The 22,001-nt window shown below is 45.3% G+C and overlaps 1 protein-coding gene across 3 annotated transcripts in view; it reads left to right on the forward strand.

The window, feature by feature from the left end:
* Window positions 1-22,001, forward strand: part of fus (epithelial splicing regulatory protein fusilli) — a 302,666-nt gene that overhangs the window by 3,553 nt on the left and 277,112 nt on the right. The gene's annotated exons all lie outside the window — the stretch shown is intronic.

Below are 22,001 nucleotides of genomic sequence, written 5' to 3' on the forward strand. Positions count from 1 at the left end.
CATGTTGATAAATTAGACACATGTGCAACTCTTGGGTATCTTTATTGAGGAAACGTTTCGCCACACAGTGGCTTCATCAGTCCATACGTAGGAGAAACTTGAAGAACAGGAGGAGAATGAGGTAATCAGTCCCTCACCTCAACCTTGAGTCGATGTGTTCAGTCCATCAATCTTGAATAGAATACGGCATATGAGCGGAGAAGCAGCTTATAAACCGTATGGCAGGAGAGGTGCAGCAGTCATAGGTGGTGTCACATTTGTTCAATGTGGAAGTAGGTAGTGCCCAAGAATTAGGCAAGCGAAGAATTCCTAAGTATTAAGATCCCAAGAAGTTGCAGTGTCTGACAGGTTTGTATGGACTGATGAAGCCACTGTGTGGCGAAACGTTTCCTCAATAAAGATACCCAAGAGTTGCACATGTGTCATGGCTTAGCGCTTCTTTTTGATTATAATAATAATAATAATAATAATAATAATAATAATAATAATAATAATAATAATAATAATAATAATGCACATGTGTCTAATTTAACAACATGTCGGTTCTCTGAACCATTCATCTACAAACCTGTCAGACACTGCAACTTCTTGGGATCTTAATACTTGGGAATTCTTCGCTTGCCTAATTCTTGGGCACGACCTACTTCCACATTGAACAAATGTGGAACAAACTCCCGAGTACAGTTATAGAGGCCAGAACGTTGTGTAGCTTTAAAAATAGGTTGGATAAATACATGAGTGGATGTGGGTGGGTGTGAGTTGGACCTGATAGCTTGTGCTACCAGGACGGTTGCCGTGTTCCTCCCTTAAGTCAATGTGACCTGACCTGACTAGGTTGGGTGTGCAAGAAAGGTATAAAATACCGACAATATGAAAGTTAAGACACATGTGCAACATCTGGATATCTTTATTGTAGTAGACGTTTCGCCATCCAGTGGCTTTATCAATACAGATTCTAGGACATAATAGGAAGACAGTAGAACTATATACAAAAGATGAGGTAATCAGTCCCTCGGCCTTGGAGTTAGTGTTCACAGCATCGTGGTGGAGGAGAATCTGGGTTGGGTGCATTGGCTTAAGCCGGTAGGAGACTTGGACCTGCCTCGCATGGGCCAGTAGGCCTTCGCAGTGTTCCTTCGTTCTTATGTTCTTATGTAACACCACCTATGACTGCTGCACCTCTCCTGCCATACGGTTTATAAGCTGCTTCTCCGCTCATATGCCGTATTCTATTCAAGATTGATGGACTGAAGACATCGACTCAAGGTTGAGGGACTGATTACCTCATTCTCCTCCTGTTCTTCAAGTTTCTCCTACGTATGGACTGATGAAGCCACTGTGTGGCGAAACGTTTCCTCAATAAAGATACCCACATGTGTGTAATTTATCAAATATCTCCATTGCACAATCCGCTTATTGACGGAAAATTTACATAATAACCCATATTTTCCGAGCAGCTAAAGTCAATATTGACTCCCCTCCCCCCAGCCCGTCTATCAAAATAAACTGGAACCAAAATATGATCTCAATTTGTTAGGTAAAAAGGGACCCCATGTACAAATAAAACATTTCACTACGGCAACGTTTTGCTCTCCAGGAACTTTGTCACACGAGTTCCACATATGTCCTGTTTACCAAACAATGGTAACTTTTTTTTTTTTTTGCTATTTGCCTATTTAACTTGCCTATTTAATTTCTCTATTTAACTTCTTAACTTATTTCGACGTATATTGGATGCTGATCTCTTGAACTGGGCTTCACTTCCCCTTGAATCGAACCACTTTGCCTCCCTTTCCCCAGGCGCTGTAGGATCCATATGGGTTTAGCGCTTCCCTGGTATAAACCTTGGTCAAGGTCCCAGGACCGAAACGTTTTCTAATAAATATGTCATAGTGTTTGCTTACGTGTCTTTCTAAACCAGCGCTTCCCTCTCATTAAATAATGAATATGTAAAGTAGAAGGACACAAGTGCAACTAATGTGACATTTTATTGTGGCAACGTTTCGCTCTCCAGGAACTTTGTCAATGTTTGTTATATTGTCGGTAATTCTACCAACTTTATTACAAATAATGAATAGGATTCTCGATATTTTTATTTTATTTTTTTTTTCAGTCGATCTGATTGACCAAGATGGTAAAAATGAACAGCCTGGGATAAGGAAAGACTTATCGCAGGGGTAACTTATTCCAAGTTACCCCAAGTTATTCCAGGGGTAACTGAACTTTTTCTTTAGCTTCCGGGAGCTTTAGAAGCTAAGTGCTGCTCTTTTGTGTTTAATGTGAGAGTACAGGGTATGGGTATTGGGTTAAGCTAGGCCACTGAGTAAGTCTTAAAGAAAATCGGTACCCGGTACTGCGGAGTTTAGCTACAGCCTAGTAACTGGCACGAGTCGGAGCCTAGTTCATAACTAGCCAGCAACTGGCACGATGTTTAGGTAAATGGTATACAATACCGACAAGACGAGGCTTTAGATACATGTACCAACATCTGTGTGTTTTTATTTATAGACGTTTCGCCAACCAGTGGCTTTATTAATGCAAGGACATAATGCACAGCCAAAGCTGAGAGAATGATTACCTCATGTTTTGTATATATTTCTTCACATTATGTCCTTGTATTGATAAAACCAGTGGTTGGCGAAACGTCTACAAATAATAATACACATGTTGCACATGTGTCTAAATCCTCATGACTCAGAGCCTAGTACAAAGCTTAACATAACCATAGGTTTCTAGTAATGTTGATAACTCGAGGAAAACTAAACCCGTAGGACATGCAGCTCCTGGGGAAATGGGTGACCATTAGGTATGAGCCAAGGCAGGGAAAGTCGTGTTCAAATCCTTGGATCAACAGCTACAGCATATGAATATGTAAATTTCACGTACTGTTGTCAGCAAATTTCTCGAATTACGATCTTCAGATTTGGCCAGTTTAGCGTATTCATAAAAATTAACCAGTTATAACATACCACAACGTTAATAAATATTACTTAAGAGGGGATAAAAAAAATTGAAGAGCGAATACACTATACTTACCGAGCGTACCCAGTACAGTCGGATAATCACTGTTTAAGGCTCGTGAAAATTAACCCATCTTACTGTTTTAGCTACGGTGAAATACTGACATTTGAGGATTGGTTGAGAATGGAGGAGCACTGCAGTAGACCTACTAGCCCGTGCTAGGCTGTCCAATCTAGTTTTCAACTTATTCAAATTTCTCACTTTAGTGACGCCACTGGCTACTTTATTCCATTCATACATGACTCTGAAAAGTGTTCAGATCCATAGACCAGAAATGAGCAGCCTAATGTAAATGAGAATTTACCAACGAGACGTGAAGATGAAGAATACCTTAACTGCAGTCAGCACTGTCAGGTAGCCAACGCCTTCATCAACCATAGGGATATTTAGAGGCATTCCATAAAAGATCTAGTACATCCCTTTTCTCCACATTACCGTGAGAGTACATCCCTCCCACCCCTGTCTTTGTGAGCACAACCCTCCCACCCCTGTCTTTGTGAGCACAACCCTCCCACCCCTGTCTTTGTGAGCACAACCCTCCCACTCCCGCCCCTGTGAGAACATCTCTCCCACCCCCATCCATATAGATACCTCCTTCCCCTATCCGAACAGTTATCTCCCCAATCTTGTACGTCTGTGCTTGGATGTGCTGATCATCCGTGGGCCGCTGAAACACCTTTTTTGATGTGCTTACCACCAGAGGGGCCGTTGAAACACCTGTTTTGGATGTGTTTACCACCAGAGGGCCGTTGATACGACTTTCTTGGATGTGCTTACCACCAGTGGGCCATGGAATAAGTCATGGTTCAACAAGTCGAGTAGTAAAAGCTTGGCTGTGGTGGTGGTGGCGGCCTGGCCTCTCGGGATCCATGACCTTTGGGGGTAATCCTTGTGTTGAACAGCTCGTGTCGAAGACTAAATGTCGGGGTCACCATGAAGTGTTTGTCTTGAGCCTGTATTATTGATGGTATATATAATAGACAAGTTGATGCTTTGGGCAAGACTTTGGTATTTTTATTGCCGAAACTTTTCGCCTGTTTAGCAGGCTTCTCCAGTCGAATATAATACTGAAGAGAGAACAGAAGACCGATCTCGGTCTTCTGGTGAGACACCTGTGCAACAGTTAGGCATCTTTATTCCGTAAAGTTTCGCCTACACAGTAGGCTTTGTCAGTCGAGTGTGATAAATGGTTTTGAAAACCGACAAGTTGAAGATTGAGACACTTGTGCAACATGAGAATCTTTATTAAGGAAACGTTTCGCCACACAGTGGCTTCATCAGTTCAATACCAAGCAGAGAGGGGTAAGGGGAGGAGTTTGAGGTAATCAGTCCCTCAGCCTGGAATCTGTGTCCAGTCCATCACTCTTGTAAAAAGTACAGCATATGACCGGAGAAGTGGCTTATACGTATACTGTAGTCAGGCGAGACGAAGCAGGAGGCGGGGTCACAGTGGAACCATCCACTAGTGTAAGTAGGTCTTCGTCCAAAGATTGGACAAGTGTTGAAGAATTCCTTGTATCAATATCCCGTGATGTTGCAGTGTCTGACAGATTTGAGGAATGATTTTGACTCGCCTGACTACAGTATATAAGCCACTTCTTCGGTCATATGCTGTACATTCTACAAGAGTGATGGACAACACATCGATTCCAGGCTGAGGGACTGATTACCTCAAACTCCTCTCCTTACCCCTCTCTGCTTTGTACTGAACTGATGAAGCCACTGTGTGGCGAAACGTTTCCTTAATAAAGATTCCCATATGTTGCATAAGTGTCTCAATCTTCTTCAGTCGAGTACAAAGGAGGCAGCAAAAGCAGTAGAAATATAAAGACGATGTAATCGGTCCATCACCCTTGAAAACGGAGTTCTGAGTGGTCAGTTTTGCTGAGGGACTGACCACCTGAAAACTACGCATTGAAGGGTGATAGACTGATTATATCGTCTTCACATCTCTACTGCTACTTCTGCTGCTGTCTCCTCTGTACTCGACTGAAGAAGCCTACTGTGTCGGCGAAACTTTTCGGAATAAAGATACCTAACTGCTGCACATGTCTTACATATCAACTTGTCGGCATTGTGTACCATTATCATATCCATCAAGTGTTTATATTTGAACATTAAGACACATGCGCAGCAGTTTCGCCTACTGTGTAGGCGAGACGTCTCAATAAAGATACCCAGGACCGAAACGTTTTCTAATAAATATGTCATAGTGTTTGCTTACGTGTCTTTCTAAACCAACTTGTCGGTATTTATTACCAAGGTTTCTACCACATATTTTAATGTTTAACTTGTCGGTATTTTATACCATTTTCAACAAAACGTTGATGTTACTGCCTCTGCCCCGTTGTCTGCTTGTGTTAAGAGGGAATGTGAGTGCTGGTGAATGTATGTGTTTATTGACCAAGAGCTCTGAATAGTCTCATGCGTCCTTGCTCTAACTCTTCGACTTTCTTCCATCCACTCTCTGAATTCCATCTACGCATTTACTGTTTCTCGCTTTCCTTTCACTCGCGTCTGACTACATGCCTTCTTCGATCCTCTCTATTTCCAGTTTATTTCTGTTAAAGCTTCCAGTTAAATATGGTAAACTGGAAGGTTAGGTTTGGTAAGGTGTCAGGAAACAGGACAAGTGTTTCCTGACGTGGGTCTAAGTAACATGATGGCCCGCCGCTACAACAATACGAGAGCTCAAAGTGGTTAATGATTTTAAGGAATCTGTGGAAAATGTGCGAGAAATGTCATAAATGTGTGAAAATCTTTAGGTCGGTGAGGGTTGATGCGATGTTTGGAGCACCTCTCGTCCACTCCCCTTCCCTCCATCACGGAGGATTACTCCCGCCCCCTCCTCACCTCCATCTAGTTGCATAACCCCCTTTCTCATAAGCACACTCACCCCCGTCTCGTTTAGAACTTCTCATTTCCACCCCATCTGGAAGTAATCCCTCTCTGTTATCCACGAGGGCCACATCCATCCATCCCCATCTCAGAGGAGGACTTCTCTCCCTCTCTGTACTAACTCCTTCCTTCTGCTAATCCCTCTTCCATTCAGTAGAGTTGAAGTCACTACTACTCCCAACATGCTCTCCATCCCTTCCCTTTACCCATAACCGGTCTACCTTCCCTACCCTTAATACGAACGCTCTAATTTAACCCTTACTTCCCCTCCCCTTAAAGCAACCATTACCTCCACTCCCCCTTCTTCATTCCCACCCGCCACACGATCAGCTACCCCCCACCCCCACCGTATATCCTGCTTCCCCCTTCCCTTGCTCACCCCTTCCCCCTACTTCTGATTCAACCCTCCCCCGACACACTTTCAAGAGGTCAAGAGAGACGATTTGACCTCGCTTGACTAGAGCAGTGAGGCGGTCGTATTATTATTGAAGAATTAGACACTTTTCCAACATTTCGGAACCTTTCTTGTGGAAACGTTTTCCAGCATGTGGCTTCATCAGTCTGGTACAGAGATAAATAGTGGAAGATAAGACTGAATTAGAGGTAATCAGTCCCTCAGCCTGGAGTCGATAACACAGACTCCAGGTTTGAACAGTGATGTGCTAGGTGACCCACCATGACCTGGAATGGCTGGGTTATATACAATTTTTTTTTACTCTCGATTACATCTACACATTGCGTGTGCCTGACACAGCTGTAACTGTTCACTTTTCCTTCGTAATGTTGATTTCCCCATACAGGTTTAGTGGTTGTTTTGTGAATACAATAAAGCTTTTGAACACCCTGATGGTGGTAGTAGTAGTAGTAGTACTATTTTGGAGCCTGTACTATTGCTATTTATTAATACTCTGTATTACTACTACTAACTGCTGCTACTAACTACTACTACTACTACTACTAACTACTACTACTACTACTACTACTACTACTACTAACTACTACTACTACTAACTACTACTACTACTACTACTACTACTACTAACTACTACTACTAACTACTACTACTACTACTACTACTACTACTACTACTACTACTACTACTACTACTAACTACTACTACTACTACTACTACTACTACTACTACTACTACTACTAACTACTACTACTAACTACTACTACTACTACTACTACTAACTACTACTACTACTACTACTACTACTACTACTACTACTACTACTACTACTACTACTACAGCGTGTTCAAAAAAGACAACCAATGGAGAATATATGTTGAGTAAATTGCAGAAATTCTTGAATGTGTTGGCCATTAAGGAGTTTGTGTATGTGTACTTGACAACGTTACTGAACACTTGTGTAAATGTCTACGTTGAATATTGACCTGTAGCCTTCTAGTGTATGATACTTGAATACAATGTTCATTACAAAAAGAAATCCTGTAATTTGAACACCTTTCCTGTACTTAATGATCACTGAAATACAAAGAACTCTGGGTTGTAATACGTGCAGATTTTAGAGGCTGCTGTCTGCGTGGCTACTTTGTTGCTCAACTCTTTATTCATTCTCTGGACGGTAGCGCAAACATCATATGGATATACAATAGGCTGTGGAATTCGACCCAGAAAGGGTTAACAAGAGAACATCTGGGTATGTATATTTCTTTCTTCTATTGCAAGCAAATTTAAGATATTTACTTACAATGTCTACATATGCATTCTTCACGAGCTGCGTTGCTTGGTTTTAAACAGAGTGTAGTAGCAGTAAAGAAAGGGTCTCCGGTTTGGCGATGTCGAGTGAGGCAGGATTCGTGTCAAAATCAGAGGTAATAAAGCTGCCTTTATTTTGTGTGACATTATTTAACAGACATAAAGGCTGACTCCATGCACTTGCTCCTTCATGTGTCTGGTTTTGGGAATCACTAGACGGGCATCCTTTGATCCCACGAGGGGTTAGTGGTGCTCCAGTGATGCACCCAGGCATTATTCAGGTTGTGGCATAAGTGTGTTCGTACAGACGTGTTTGCAGGGCACGATACGTTTCTTCAGTGGCATAAACAGCTTAGTGAACTATTTCTGGATGCGGAATTTTAGTTTTGGTGAGGTTCTTGATGGAGATAATAGTGGTGGTAGCGATTCTGTTGTTTTCTTGGCTGAGTGTGGAGAGACATTTTGGGCCCTCGACCACGGCAGCACCAGCGTCCCCCTCATACTAAATTTGTTGTCAGGCGCTCATTGGCTGGACGAAAGGGATAAAAGGGTGATGTTGCCACGAATACTCACCAGGTACTTGCTAAAAGTAATATAAATGTTTACATTATCAACACATCATCTATCAAAAACCTCACCGCGAAGCGTAGCCCCACAACTCTAACTTCCACAGTGGGCGTCTACACCATCCCGCTGTGGATACTGTCCCAAGAAATATGTAGGGGAAACAGGCAGAGATCTTTCGGTCCGCCTGAGTGAACATCGAAACGCCAGCGGAAATGACTTAAGGTACGCCTGTGTCCTCCACAGGAACTCCACGGGATGTGATGAATGGTTTTGAAAACCGAGAAGTTGAAAAATTGAGACACTTAAGCAACATATGGGAAACTTTTTTGAAGAAATGTTTCGCCACACAGTGGCTTAATCAGTCCAATACAAAGCAGGAAGGAATAAGGAGATGAGTAGTTTGAGGTAATCAGTCCCTCAGCCTGGAATCGATGTGTTCAGTCCATCAATCTTGTAGGAAGTACAGCATAGGGCTAGAGATGGCTTATATACTGTAGTCAGGTGAGTCGAAGCAGGAGGCGAGATCACAGTGGGACCATCCACTAGTGTAAGTAGGTCTTCGTCCAAAGATTGGGGCTGCAGTATATAAGTCACCTCTCTGGCTCTATGCTGTACTTCCTACAAGAATGATGGACTGAACACATCGATTCCAGGCTGAGGGACTGATTACCTCAAATTCCTCCTCTCCTTACACCTTTCTGCTTTGTATTTGACTGATGAAGCCACTGTGTGGCGAAACGTTTCTTCAATAAAGTTTCCCATATGTTGCTTAAGTGTCTCAATTCTTCAACTCCACGGGATGTTTGATGAACTGAGATGAAGCACAGATCGTCCTCAACGAAAAAGACCTTCAACGCGGACAATATCTGGAAGCCTCGCTAATCGCAGTCACCGACACCATAGCACATTATACAGAAACTACAATATTTCTAAAACATTAACATACATGATAGTCAACCAAGCAAACCACCACCAACCTAACAACCAGGAGTCACGTGATCACATTGTCTACCTGTCCTCATCCCAATATGTCATTCTTCAGGTCATCGTGCGTCACTCACACCTCACTTCAGGTCACCATGCATCACTCACACCTCACTCAGGTCACCATGCATCACTCACACCTCACTTCAGGTCACCATGCGTCACTCACACCTCACTCAGGTCACCATGCGTCACTCACACCTTAGGTCACCATGCGTTACTCACACCTCACTTAGGTCACCATGCGTTTCTCACACCTTACTCAGGTCACCATGCGTTTCTCACACCTCACTCAGGTCACCATGCGTCACTCACACCTCACTCAGGTCACCATGCGTTTCTCACACCTCACTCAGGTCACCATGCGTCACTCACACCTCACTCAGGTCACCATGCGTCACTCACACCTCACTCAGGTCACCATGCGTCACTCACACCTCACTCAGGTCACCATGCGTCACTCACATCTCACTCAGGTCACCATGCGTCACTCACATCTCACTCAGGTCACCATGCGTCACTCACACCTCACTCAGGTCACCATGCGTCACTCACACCTTACTCAAGTCACCATGCGTCACTCACACCTTACTCAGGTCACCATGTGTCACTCACACCTTACTCAGGTCACCATGTGTCACTCACACCTTACTCAGGTCACCATGTGTCACACCTCACTCGGGTCACCATGCGTCACTCACACCTTACTCAAGTCACCATGCGTCACTCACACCTTACTCAGGTCACCATGTGTCACTCACACCTTACTCAGGTCACCATGCGTCACTCACACCTTACTCAGGTCACCATGTGTCACTCACACCTTACTCAGGTCACCATGTGTCACTCACACCTTACTCAGGTCACCATGTGTCACACCTCACTCGGGTCACCATGTGTCACTCACACCTTACTCAGGTCACCATGTGTCACTCACACCTTACTCAGGTCACCATGTGTCACTCACACCTTACTCAGGTCACCATGCGTCACTCACACCTCACTCAGGTCACCATGTGTCACACCTTACTCAGGTCACCATGTGTCACACCTCACTCAGGTCACCATGTGTCACACCTCAGGTCACCATGTGTCACTCACACCTCACTCAGGTCACCATGTGTCACACCTTACTCAGGTCACCATGTGTCACACCTCACTCAGGTCACCATGTGTCACTCACACCTCACTCAGGTCACCATGTGTCACACCTTACTCAGGTCACCATGTGTCACACCTTAATCAGGTCACCATGTGTCACACCTTACTTAGGTCACCATGTGTCACTCACACCTCACTCAGGTCACCATGCGTTACTCACACCTCACTCAGGTCACCATGCGTTACAACTCACTCAGGTCACCATGCGTTTCTCACACCTTACTCAGGTCACCATGCGTCACTCACACCTTACTCAGGTCACCATGCGTCACTCACACCTTACTCAGGTCACCATGCGTCACTCACACCTTACTCAGGTCACCATGTGTCACACCTTACTCAGGTCACCATGTGTCACTCACACCTCACTCAGGTCACCATGTGTCACTCACACCTTACTCAGGTCACCATGTGTCACACCTTACTCAGGTCACCATGTGTCACTCACACCTTACTCAGGTCACTGTGTCACTCACACCTTACTCAGGTCACCATGTGTCACACCTCACTCAGGTCACCATGTGTCACTTTACTCAGGTCACCATGTGTCACTCACACCTCACTCAGGTCACCATGTGTCACTCACACCTCACTTCAGGTCACCATGTGTCACACCTCACTCAGGTCACCGTGTGTCACACCTTACTCAGGTCACCATGTGTCACACCTCACTCAGGTCACCATGTGTTACACCTCACTCAGGTCACCATGTGTCACACCTCACTCAGGTCACCATGTGTCACACCTTACTCAGGTCACCATGTGTCACACCTCACTCAGGTCACCATGTGTCACACCTTACTTCAGGTCACCATGTGTCACACCTCGCTCAGGTCACCATGTGTCACTCACACCTTACTCAGGTCATGTGTCACACCTCACTCAGGTCACCATGTGTCACTCACACCTTACTCAGGTCACCATGTGTCACACCTTACTCAGGTCATCATGTGTCACACCTCACTCAGGTCACCATGTGTCACTCACACCTTACTCAGGTCACCATGTGTCACTCACACCTCACTTCAGGTCACCATGTGTCACACCTTACTCAGGTCACCATGTGTCACTCATACCTCATTCAGGTCATGTATCACTCACACCTTACTCAGGTCACCATGTGTCACACCTCACTTCAGGTCACCATGTGTCACACCTCACTCAGGTCACCATGTGTCACTCACACCTTACTCAGTTCACCATGTGTCACTCACACCTCACTCAGGTCACCATGTGTCACACCTCACTCAGGTCACCATGTGTCACTCACACCTCACTCAGGTCACCATGTGTCACTCACACCTCACTCAGGTCACCATGTGTCACTCACACCTCACTCAGGTCACCATGTGTCACTCGCACCTCACTCAGGTCACCATGTGTCACTCACACCTTACTCAGGTCACCATGCGTTTCTCACACCTTACTCAGGTCACCATGTGTCACTCACACCTCACTCAGGTCACCATGTGTCACTCACACCTTACTCAGGTTACCATGTGTCACACCTCACTCAGGTCACCATGTGTCACACCTCACTCAGGTCACCATGTGTCACTCACACCTCACTCAGGTCACCATGTGTCACACCTCACTCAGGTCACCATGTGTCACTCACCTCACTCAGGTGACCATGTGTCACTCCTCACTTCAGGTCACCATGTGTCACACCTTACTCAGGTCACCATGTGTCACACCTCACTCAGGTAACCATGTGTCACTCACACCTCACTCAGGTCACCATGTGTCACTCACACCTCACTCAGGTCACCATGTGTCACACCTCACTCAGGTCACCATGTGTCACACCTCACTCAGGTCACCATGTGTCACTCACACCTTACTCAGGTCACCATGCGTTTCTCACACCTTACTCAGGTCACCATGTGTCACTTACACCTCACTCAGGTCACCATGTGTCACTCACACCTCACTCAGGTCACCATGTGTCACTCACACCTTACTCAGGTCACCATGTGTCACACCTCACTCAGGTCACCATGTATCACTCACACCTCACTCAGGTCACCATGTGTCACAGCTCACTTCAGGTCACCATGTGTCACACCTTACTCAGGTCACCATGTGTCACACCTCACTCAGGTCACCATGTGTCACTCACACCTCAGGTCACCATGTGTCACAGCTCACTTCAGGTCACCATGTGTCACACACCTCAGGTCACCATGTGTCACACCTCACTCAGGTCACCATGTGTCACACCTCAGGTCACCATGTGTCACAGCTCACTTCAGGTCACCATGTGTCACTCACACCTCACTCAGGTCACCATGTGTCACAGCTCACTTCAGGTCACCATGTGTCACAGCTCACTTCAGGTCACCATGTGTCACATCTCACTCAGGTCACCATGTGTCACAGCTCACTTCAGGTCACCATGTGTCACTCACACCTCACTCAGGTCACCATGTGTCACAGCTCACTTCAGGTCACCATGTGTCACTCACACCTCACTCAGGTCACCATGTGTCACAGCTCACTTCAGGTCACCATGTGTCACACCTCACTCAGGTCACCATGTGTCACTCCTCACTCAGGTCACCATGTGTCACACCTCACTCAGGTCACCATGTGTCACTCCTCACTCAGGTCACCATGTGTCACAGCTCACTTCAGGTCACCATGTGTCACTCACACCTCACTCAGGTCACCATGTGTCACTCACACCTCACTCAGGTCACCATGTGTCACTCACACCTCACTCAGGTCACCATGTGTCACTCCTCACTCAGGTCACCATGTGTCACAGCTCACTTCAGGTCACCATGTGTCACTCACACCTCACTCAGGTCACCATGTGTCACTCACACCTCACTCAGGTCACCATGTGTCACACCTCACTCAGGTCACCATGTGTCACACCTTACTCTCCACTTATACTGTCTTTCAACCTCTATATGTTAGAAGTGTTTACTTACGTCTCTTTTTAAACTATGGAAAAAGAGAACAGGTATTAAAATGATTTACAAAACCGACAAATTGATAAATGAGAGACTTGTGCAACATAAAAAAGATAAGAAAAAGGAGCACTGCAGCAGGTCTACTGGCCCATACTAGACAAGTCCTTCTCAAACCCAGGAATTTCAATCTCTCATCGTATGGAAGACTACACTGAAGAAGCTACTGACTGGCGAAACGTTCCCAGAAAAAGGATACCCAAATGTTGCACAAGTGTCTTTATCAGGACAGATGTCGTTTCCCCGTGTGCAGGAGGCGGAGATGAGCAGGTGTGCGTAATCTTGAGTGTGGGGAGGGGTGGGAAGGCAAGGATGGTAGGTCATGTGTGAGAAAGATGCCTGGCCCTTCCCCAGGCTGGCTGCCACCACGTTGATAAGACGACCCAGGGGCGCTGGGAGAGGTGGCACCACCCGCTTGTACTCTAACTACCTGGTGCTTCATATCTGTGTTCTCTCCCTCCCTCCCTCTCCCCCCTTTCTCTTTTACAAGGTTAGGTTAAGCATTCTTAACTTTATTTACAAGTTAAGATCTGCTACCTACATCAGCTTATTGGAAAGCTTAAATTTATAGTATTACTGATAATTAGATACATGTACCAACATGCAACTTAATGATACATTAAGCCATCGTTTTGCCCACCAGGGACTTTGTCAAGCCAATTCAGACATTGAAAAATGGTACGGTGATGCCGACAAGATGTGGGAAAAGACACTTCATGTACAATTCAGGACATATATTAGAGGAAACGTTTCGCCACGAGCGACTTCTTCAGTCCTAATACAGAGATAACTAAGACACGAGTATATATGTATAGTGGCAAGAGTCAGGTGGCAGGCTGCGAGAGTGTAGTAGTGGTAGTAATAGCAGCAGTAGTAAGAGTAATAGTAGCAGCAGTAGTAGGAGTAATTGTATTAGTAGTGGCATTGGTAATAGTGGTAATAATAGTAACAGTATTAACGTCGTGTTGGAAATGGTGTGTATTTAGAGTAAATTTCGCGTCAGAATCCTGGATATGATTTACCATTATTATGCGCTACGGTGTTGGACACTGATGTAAAGGTTGACTCCGTGTGTGTCACAAGATTCTTTAATGACACTCTGGTGCTGTACGCAGCAGGTGTTATTCAGGTTGACTCAGGTGTTTGGGTTGTGACATCTGCTGGCATGTGTTCTTTCACATGTGTTTCAGGTTTCAATATACGCATGTTCATCCCCCCCCCACATGTAATACACATTTCTAAGACTTTGGAAGGGTGGGGGGGGGAGGGAGAGAGGTTGTGAGGGGGATTGATTGGGAGAGGTAATGTGGGGAACGTGATTGGGAGAGGTAATGATGTGGGGAACGTGATTGGGAATAAAGGAAGCATGATTGGGGTGGGAGTCTTGATGAGACGTGATTGGGGTGGGAAAGGCAATGAGAGGTGATGCTAGTTGAATGAGGTTGAGGGCGTGGTTGGGGTATGCGAATTGATGGAGGGGGGGATTATATGAAGGGGGTGTGGGGATATGGTCGGGAAGGGAGATTTCTTACGCCTAATAGAGGAGTTCCGGCTGAAATTTCTACACTACTTGCTGATGGCCGAGGGGTAATTTGCGCACCTTGGTAATGTTTTTCCGTGACAGTTGCGCAGCGCAGAACATCTCTCTGGTGTCTTTTAATTTAACCCATCCTCCAGCGTGGGGATACCAACGATGCAAGGTATTGCCATGTTTCGCCCTGCCAGACCTAAGCCGCTCCTTCATTACTTCGCTGTAGCCGGTTAATTATTCGTAAATATAGATTAATATACTCCAAATATAAGTTATTATGACCCTAACCTCAGGTAACCTTAACTGATCCATCCTGCATTAACAAATGTTTTGGTCGAATGCTTGAGCAGAAATCAATTAAGTGAATTGCGTTTGAAAACGCACGCAATGTATAGCGGACAGGTTGTTCAGTCGCTCGAGTTTGTTTATTACACCTAGGGGAGAGCGCTAAACCTGTAGGGGTTATATAACCCTTGAAGAATGGCGATATTTCTGTACTGTTTTATATTGTCTTGTGAGATATGTAGGTGGGTGTGGGTGACACACTGATGGCTTAGCTAGGACAGTGGAAAGTTGGAGCGCACACGAAGTGTACACTTGGTATAAACCACCTGTATATCTGATAGTGTGCGTGTACGTATTTGTAGTTACAGGCGCAGAGTTGTGTACGTATTTGGCAGAGTTATGCTAGTCGTGTTTTACCTTCAGTGTTTAGTGTGTGTGTGTGTGTGTGTGTGTACTCACCTACTTGTACTCACCTATTTGTGGTTGCAGGGGTCGAGTCCTAGCTCCTGGCCCCGCCTCTTCACCGGTTGCTACTAGGCCCTCTCTCTCCCCGCTCCATGAGCTTTATCAAACCTCGTCTTAAAACTGTGTATGGTTCCCGCCTCCACTACGTCATCTAGGCTATTCCACTGCCTTACAACTCTATGACTGAAGAAATACTTCCTACTATCTCTCTGACTCATTTGTGTCTTCAACTTCCAATTGTGGCCTCTTGTTTCTGTGTCCCCTCCCTGGAACATCCTGTCTTTGTCCACCTTGTCTATTCCACGCAGTATTTTATATGTCGTTATCATGTCTCCCCTGACCCTCCTGTCCTCCAGTGTCGTCAGGCCGATTTCCCTTAATCTTTCTTCATAGGACATTCCCCTTAGCTCTGGAACTAACTTTGTCGCAAACCTTTGTACTTTCTCTAGTTTCTTGACGTGCTTTGTCAAGTGCGGGTTCCAAACAGGTGCTGCATACTCCAGTATGGGCCTGACATACACGGTGTACAGTGTCTTGAATGATTCCTTACTAAGGTATCGGAATGCTGTTCTCAGGTTTGCCAGGCGCCCATATGCTGCAGTAGTTATCTGGTTGATGTGTGCTTCCGGAGACATGCTCGGTGTTATACTCACCCCAAGATCTTTCTCCTTGAGTGAGGTTTGCAGTCTTTGGCCACCTAGCCTATACTCTGTGGTCTTCTGTGCCCTTCCCCTATCTTCATGACTTTGCATTTGGCAGGATTAAATTCGAGAAGCCATTTGCTGGACCAGGTGTCCAGTCTGTCCAGGTCTCTTTGAAGTCCTGCCTGGTCCTCATCAGATTTAATTCTCCTCATTAACTTCACATCATCTGCAAACAGGGACACTTCTGAGTCTAACCCTTCCGTCATGTCGTTCACATATACCAAAAATAGCACTGGTCCTAGGACCGACCCCTGTGGGACCCCGCTCGTCACAGGTGCCCACTGTGATACATCATTACGTACCATGACTCGTTGTTGCCTCCCTGTCAGGTATTCTCTGATCCATTGCAGTGCCCTTCCTGTTATATGCGCCTGATGCTCTAGCTTCTGCACTAATCTCTTGTGAGGAACTGTGTCAAAGGCCTTCTTGCAGTCCAAGAAGATGCAATCAACCCACCCCTCTCTCTCGTGTCTTACTTCTGTTATTTTATCATAAAACTCCAGAAGGTTTGTGACACAGGATTTGCCTTCCGTGAATCCGTGCTGGTTGGCATTTATACTCCTGTTCCGTTCCAGGTGCTCCACCACTCTCCTCCTGATAATCTTCTCCATAATTTTGCATACTATACACGTCAATGACACAGGTCTATAGTTTAGTGCCTCTTTTCTGTCTCCTTTTTTAAAAATGGGAACTACATTTGCCGTGTGTGTGTGTGTGTGTGTGTGTGTGTGTGTGTGTGTGTGTGTGTGTGTGTTTTAAGCTTCCAGTACAGGTAACATTCGCTACTACCACCAGGATACCATTCCAGCAGTCCACTGGTGGTAACAGACGCTACTACCGCCAGGATACCATTCCAGCAGTCCAGTGGTGGTAACAGACGCTACTACCACCAGGATACCATTCCAGCAGTCCAGTGGTGGTAACAGACGATACTACCACCAGGATACCATTCCAGCAGTCCAGTGGTGGTAACAGACGCTGCTACCACCAGGATACCATTCCAGCAGTCCAGTGGTGGTAACAGACGATACTACCACCAGGATACCATTCCATCAGTCCAGTGGTGGTAACAGACGCTACTACCACCAGGATACCATTCCATCAGTCCAGTGGTGGTAACAGACACTACTACCACCAGGATACCATTCCATCAGTCCAGTGGTGGTAACAGACACTACTACCACCAGGATACCATTCCAGCAGTCCAGTGGTGGTAACAGACGCTACTACCACCACCAGGACAGCATAACAGCAAATATTGAGACGCTGGGTATACTGTACTTTGCGGCTCTCTGACCGGAATTCTCTCTTGAGCAGTACTGGAATTAGGACGATACTGTTGCTGCATCTGTTGATGATTCCAGGAATCATCGCTCCCGCGGCCTGATCTTATACCATGCCTCGTGTATTGTAAAAACAATCTTACAAAAACAAACCAGAATGAATCCACGGAAAATAAAGATAAATATATACTGAATGTAAATAGAATGTTGTTAAACTTACCTGCTGATGTAACTACGGACTTCAGTTGACTTACTGGTCAACCCCGTGAAGCTTAATTGATTTGTCAGGTTTGCAGCCTATCGACTGTACAAGGGTCATTAAAGTATTATTTAACCTGTATACAATAACAAATTAACTGTTGGAGTTTGAGCAAGGTACCATTAGTGAAGGGATTCAGGGAACTTGAGCCCTGGAAGTGGGAAGTACAGTACCTGCAGCCTGGAGGAGGGGTTGGGAATGTTGCAGTTCAGAGGGTCGTTTGAGTTTTGATGTCGGCGCCCTTCTGGCAAAACAGTGATTGAATGAATGACGGGGGAGGCTTTTTTTTTTTATTTTCGGGTTACCCTACCTTGGTGGGAGATGGCCATTGTGTAAAAGAAAAAAAATAACGAATCTGTACGAGTTAACTGGCACCTTTAGTGTTCGTGAGATCAGCAATCTTGCCAAAGTGAAAAACTTTTAACAGGCTTCGGTTTCAAACTAATATGACAGGGAATCAGGGAATATTACCTCCATTGGTAACTGTGGTTAACCATTTGTTACTTGGAACTTCAAGGGATGTTCATTGATGCTGGTGAAGGGTCCGTGATCAAAGAAATTAGAGCTATTCTCTCCATCCTCAGATCAAGCCTAATAACTCCTCATTTTCCCAGGCACTCTATGACCCGTACGCATTTAGTGCTTTCCCGTTGTTTCCCAGTTACAGGGCAGTAATTTTTTTGATCTTTGGAAGAGAGTGATATGCAGCATAAAGCGATCCTTTATTGAGAACGTTTCGCCCATACAGTAGGTTTTATCAAGTCACAAACACATTCCAACACATTGATGTCCGTCCTGAAGTATATAGATTGACACCGTCAAAACAGTGTGTAAATTTATAGCGTATGTTTCATAAGGCGCTAAACCCGCATGGGTTATTCAGCACTGGGAGTCGGTGGAGTGACTATGCTCCGCGCCTTTAACAGCTGTCAGCAGTTAGCCCTACCCCAGCCGGCGAGGGACTCCTGTCCCAAGGACAACAACCATGGTACTCATCACCTGCTCCTAGGCCGAGGGACTGACTACCTCATAAACCATACCACGGGCGGGGTTAGAACCCGCGATCAGAGTCATGCAGACTGTGACTACCTCGTCTTCAACTGTCTTCTGTATATATTTCTTCAGTCTTCAGACTATGTCCGTGTATTGATAAAACCACTGCAAAGATACCCAAATGTTTCACATGTATCTAATTCATCATTTCGTCTCGCATCCTGTTTAAGTTTTATATTATAATTTTTAATCAGCTGGCGAGTGTTTTTAATTCTTCAAGGTTAGAGTTGCTACTTGCCCAGGTGGAGTAGCCTCTGTCACCTCTCCATCCACAACATTAACCTCTGAAGAATTAGACACATGTATCCTTATTGTAGACGTTTCACCATCCAGTGGCTTTATCAATACAAATTCAAGGACATAATGGGAAGTTGGTGAAGTGCATCGTAGTCTTCAAGACTCCAAGGCTGAGGGACTGATTACCTCATCTTTTGCATATAGCTCTACAGTCTTCCCATTAAGTCCTTGAATTAATAAAGCTATTGGATAGCGAAACATCTGCACATATGTCTAATTCCTCATGTTGTCGGTACTGTATACCATACATGTACAACATTAACCTCTCCAACCCTCTTCGGAGTTTCATTCTGAGGTTCCGTATAGACTCGTTTGTGTCTGTGATGAATGCATAAACACTCTGAAATATAGTTGTTGCGCATTGAGTGTAGGTAGCGACGGAATGTAGGTGCACGTGAATTATGGGGTGACTGGAGATGGTTATTGAGTGAGAACGGGAAGGTGGGGGGGTAATGTGTATATGTGAGGTGTATGGGTCTGTGTATAGTTGCTGCTTCCTCAACTCTCCTCCGCTTCTCTTCTGCCTTAACAGGAGAAACTTTAATTTCTGGGGGTGAGGGAGAAGGTAGTCAAATGGATTGAGAGAATAGTTCAAGCAGGGTGGTAGTGGTCGGGAATGGTAGTGGGAAGGCAGTCTTGAACCTGGTAGTCGTGCTTGCCGTTAGTCGTGTTCTGTGATCAAGATTATGGGTCGCATCCCAGGGAGGGGTTTCCAAATGAACTGAGGTACGATAACAGTTCATAGCCTGTAAAAATTAATGTGTAGAAGAAAGAGATAACTATGTTTTATGATAAGGATCCCAGTAAGATCCTAGGATCCAAACACACGAAAATGTGATCCTTCGTTATTTTAAACGTTAAACGTAACTGGGGCACGTCAGTGGCTGCTTAACCAGTGAGCGAGTCATCTGACGTACACGCGCTTCATGAGACATTTGTCCCCATTTCTCAACGAACACCTGCTTCAGGAGCCACACATGTTTCGTAACGTAGTACCAGGAGGCACTTGTCATCTTTTCTGACCAATACCGCCTCTGATTCTTCTCAGTAGCGCTAAAACGGCGTAAGCCATTCATTATTTTGACTTAACATGCGTAAACCAGTTTATTTACCTTTGCTGTTTAGGTTAACATTAATTGCCCAGATGTAATCAATTGCAGCATTAACGTCATTAAGTGAATTAATGAATCAACTAGAAATTCATTTGTGGATAGAAAACGGGGAGTCATTTGGAAACAACGAAGGAAAATGATAGTCAAATATCGACTTTCTCATTTAGATGTCACAGTAGTTTAACGACGTTCTGGAGACCATAGAACACTCACATTTACTTTGAGAACATTCAACACAAGAAGTGGTGGATGTTACTGCAACATTCAACACAAGTGGTGGATGTTACTGCAACATTCAACACAAGTGGTGGATGTTACTGCAACATTCAACACGAGTGGTGGATGTTACTGCAACATTCAACACAAGGAGTGGTGGATGTTACTGCAACATTCAACGCAAGGAGTGGTGGATGTTGACCTCGCACTCCGCACTTTGCTGCGATCAAGTGGTCTCTCCTGAACTAACTTGGATAGATGAGACTGCATACAACAAGTTTGCTTTATTTCGTTAACGATGTTTTTTTTTTTAATAAAACAGGGAGGAGTAACGCGCATTACTCTCGTGTCCTTGATATGTGACGACCATCAGTGGAAGTTGGCGAACCTGTCCTGTTTTCACGTCCCAAGCCACTCCTCTTTCGAGGCGTCCCAAGCCACTTTCTGCCGGGGCGGCCCCTGTCACCCCTGTCACCTCTCTCTTTCGGGATGGCCCTGGCCTTGTTCTCTGGCATAACGACCGATGCATAAAAATAACAAGAGTTGATGGTATAGTGTGTAGAGACATTTAAATTACGTTACGGACTCAAACTTGGTCTCTCGACTACATTTTGCGGGAAAATTTGAGCAAAATCTTACTGTTTGGTCAACCGGAGTAAATCCTGTAGGAAAAAAAAAGTGTGGTAAAGCCTTGACTGTGACGTTTTGCTCTGTGTAGAGCTTTAAGTCAGTGGCTTCATGTAAAGCTCTAGACAGCGAAACATCGTCTCCTGTTTTCTTCAGCACTGTCGTAAAGATGACCCTTTGATACTGGAGCAGGAGGGCTTAGACCTGGGAATTGGAACAACCTTGCTTTTCCTCATATGAAAACTGATTACATCCCATTGGATTACTTGCCCTGGTGGGGTAGTGATGGGGGCGGTGATAAGTTATATGATGCAGATGTGGCAGTGATGAAGGCGCTTCGTATGGGAGGTGAGGGCGTGATCTGCCTATGGTAATTGGCCCTGGCCTCCGGATTCAACCCTCCTCCTTCTTCATTAACCCTTCCGAATTCACAGATCCGTGGTTCCGGTTGCCGCCCCTGGCAGGGAAGCGCCACACGACGAGTGTTTTGAGTTCAGTCAGATCTCGGAGCAGGTTGTTATCCTGACCACTCACCGTCGAGGCCAGTTTCACGAGAAATGAGTTGCATTTCTCAATATCTTGCGGTGTGGAGTGTGGAAAGCTGTGTGATCTTGTTGGGGACACTGGGCTGCAGGCGTTAACTTCCCTCAAACTATTCACTGATAAGCAGTAAAAGTTTATGTTGTGGTTATGTGCGATTCAGAGGCGACTTCGTGTCATTGGGACTCAATATTTGTTGTTGCTGTGGCATTGACTCGTCTGATGTAAGGGTGCCATTCTTGCATCAGTTCGTCATTCTCGATGGCTCCACTTTACGAGAGGGAGTGGCTCTCGATG

The sequence above is a fragment of the Cherax quadricarinatus genome, chromosome 18 (genome assembly GCF_038502225.1).
Source record: "Cherax quadricarinatus isolate ZL_2023a chromosome 18, ASM3850222v1, whole genome shotgun sequence".
Taxonomy (NCBI): Eukaryota; Metazoa; Arthropoda; class Malacostraca; order Decapoda; family Parastacidae; genus Cherax; species Cherax quadricarinatus.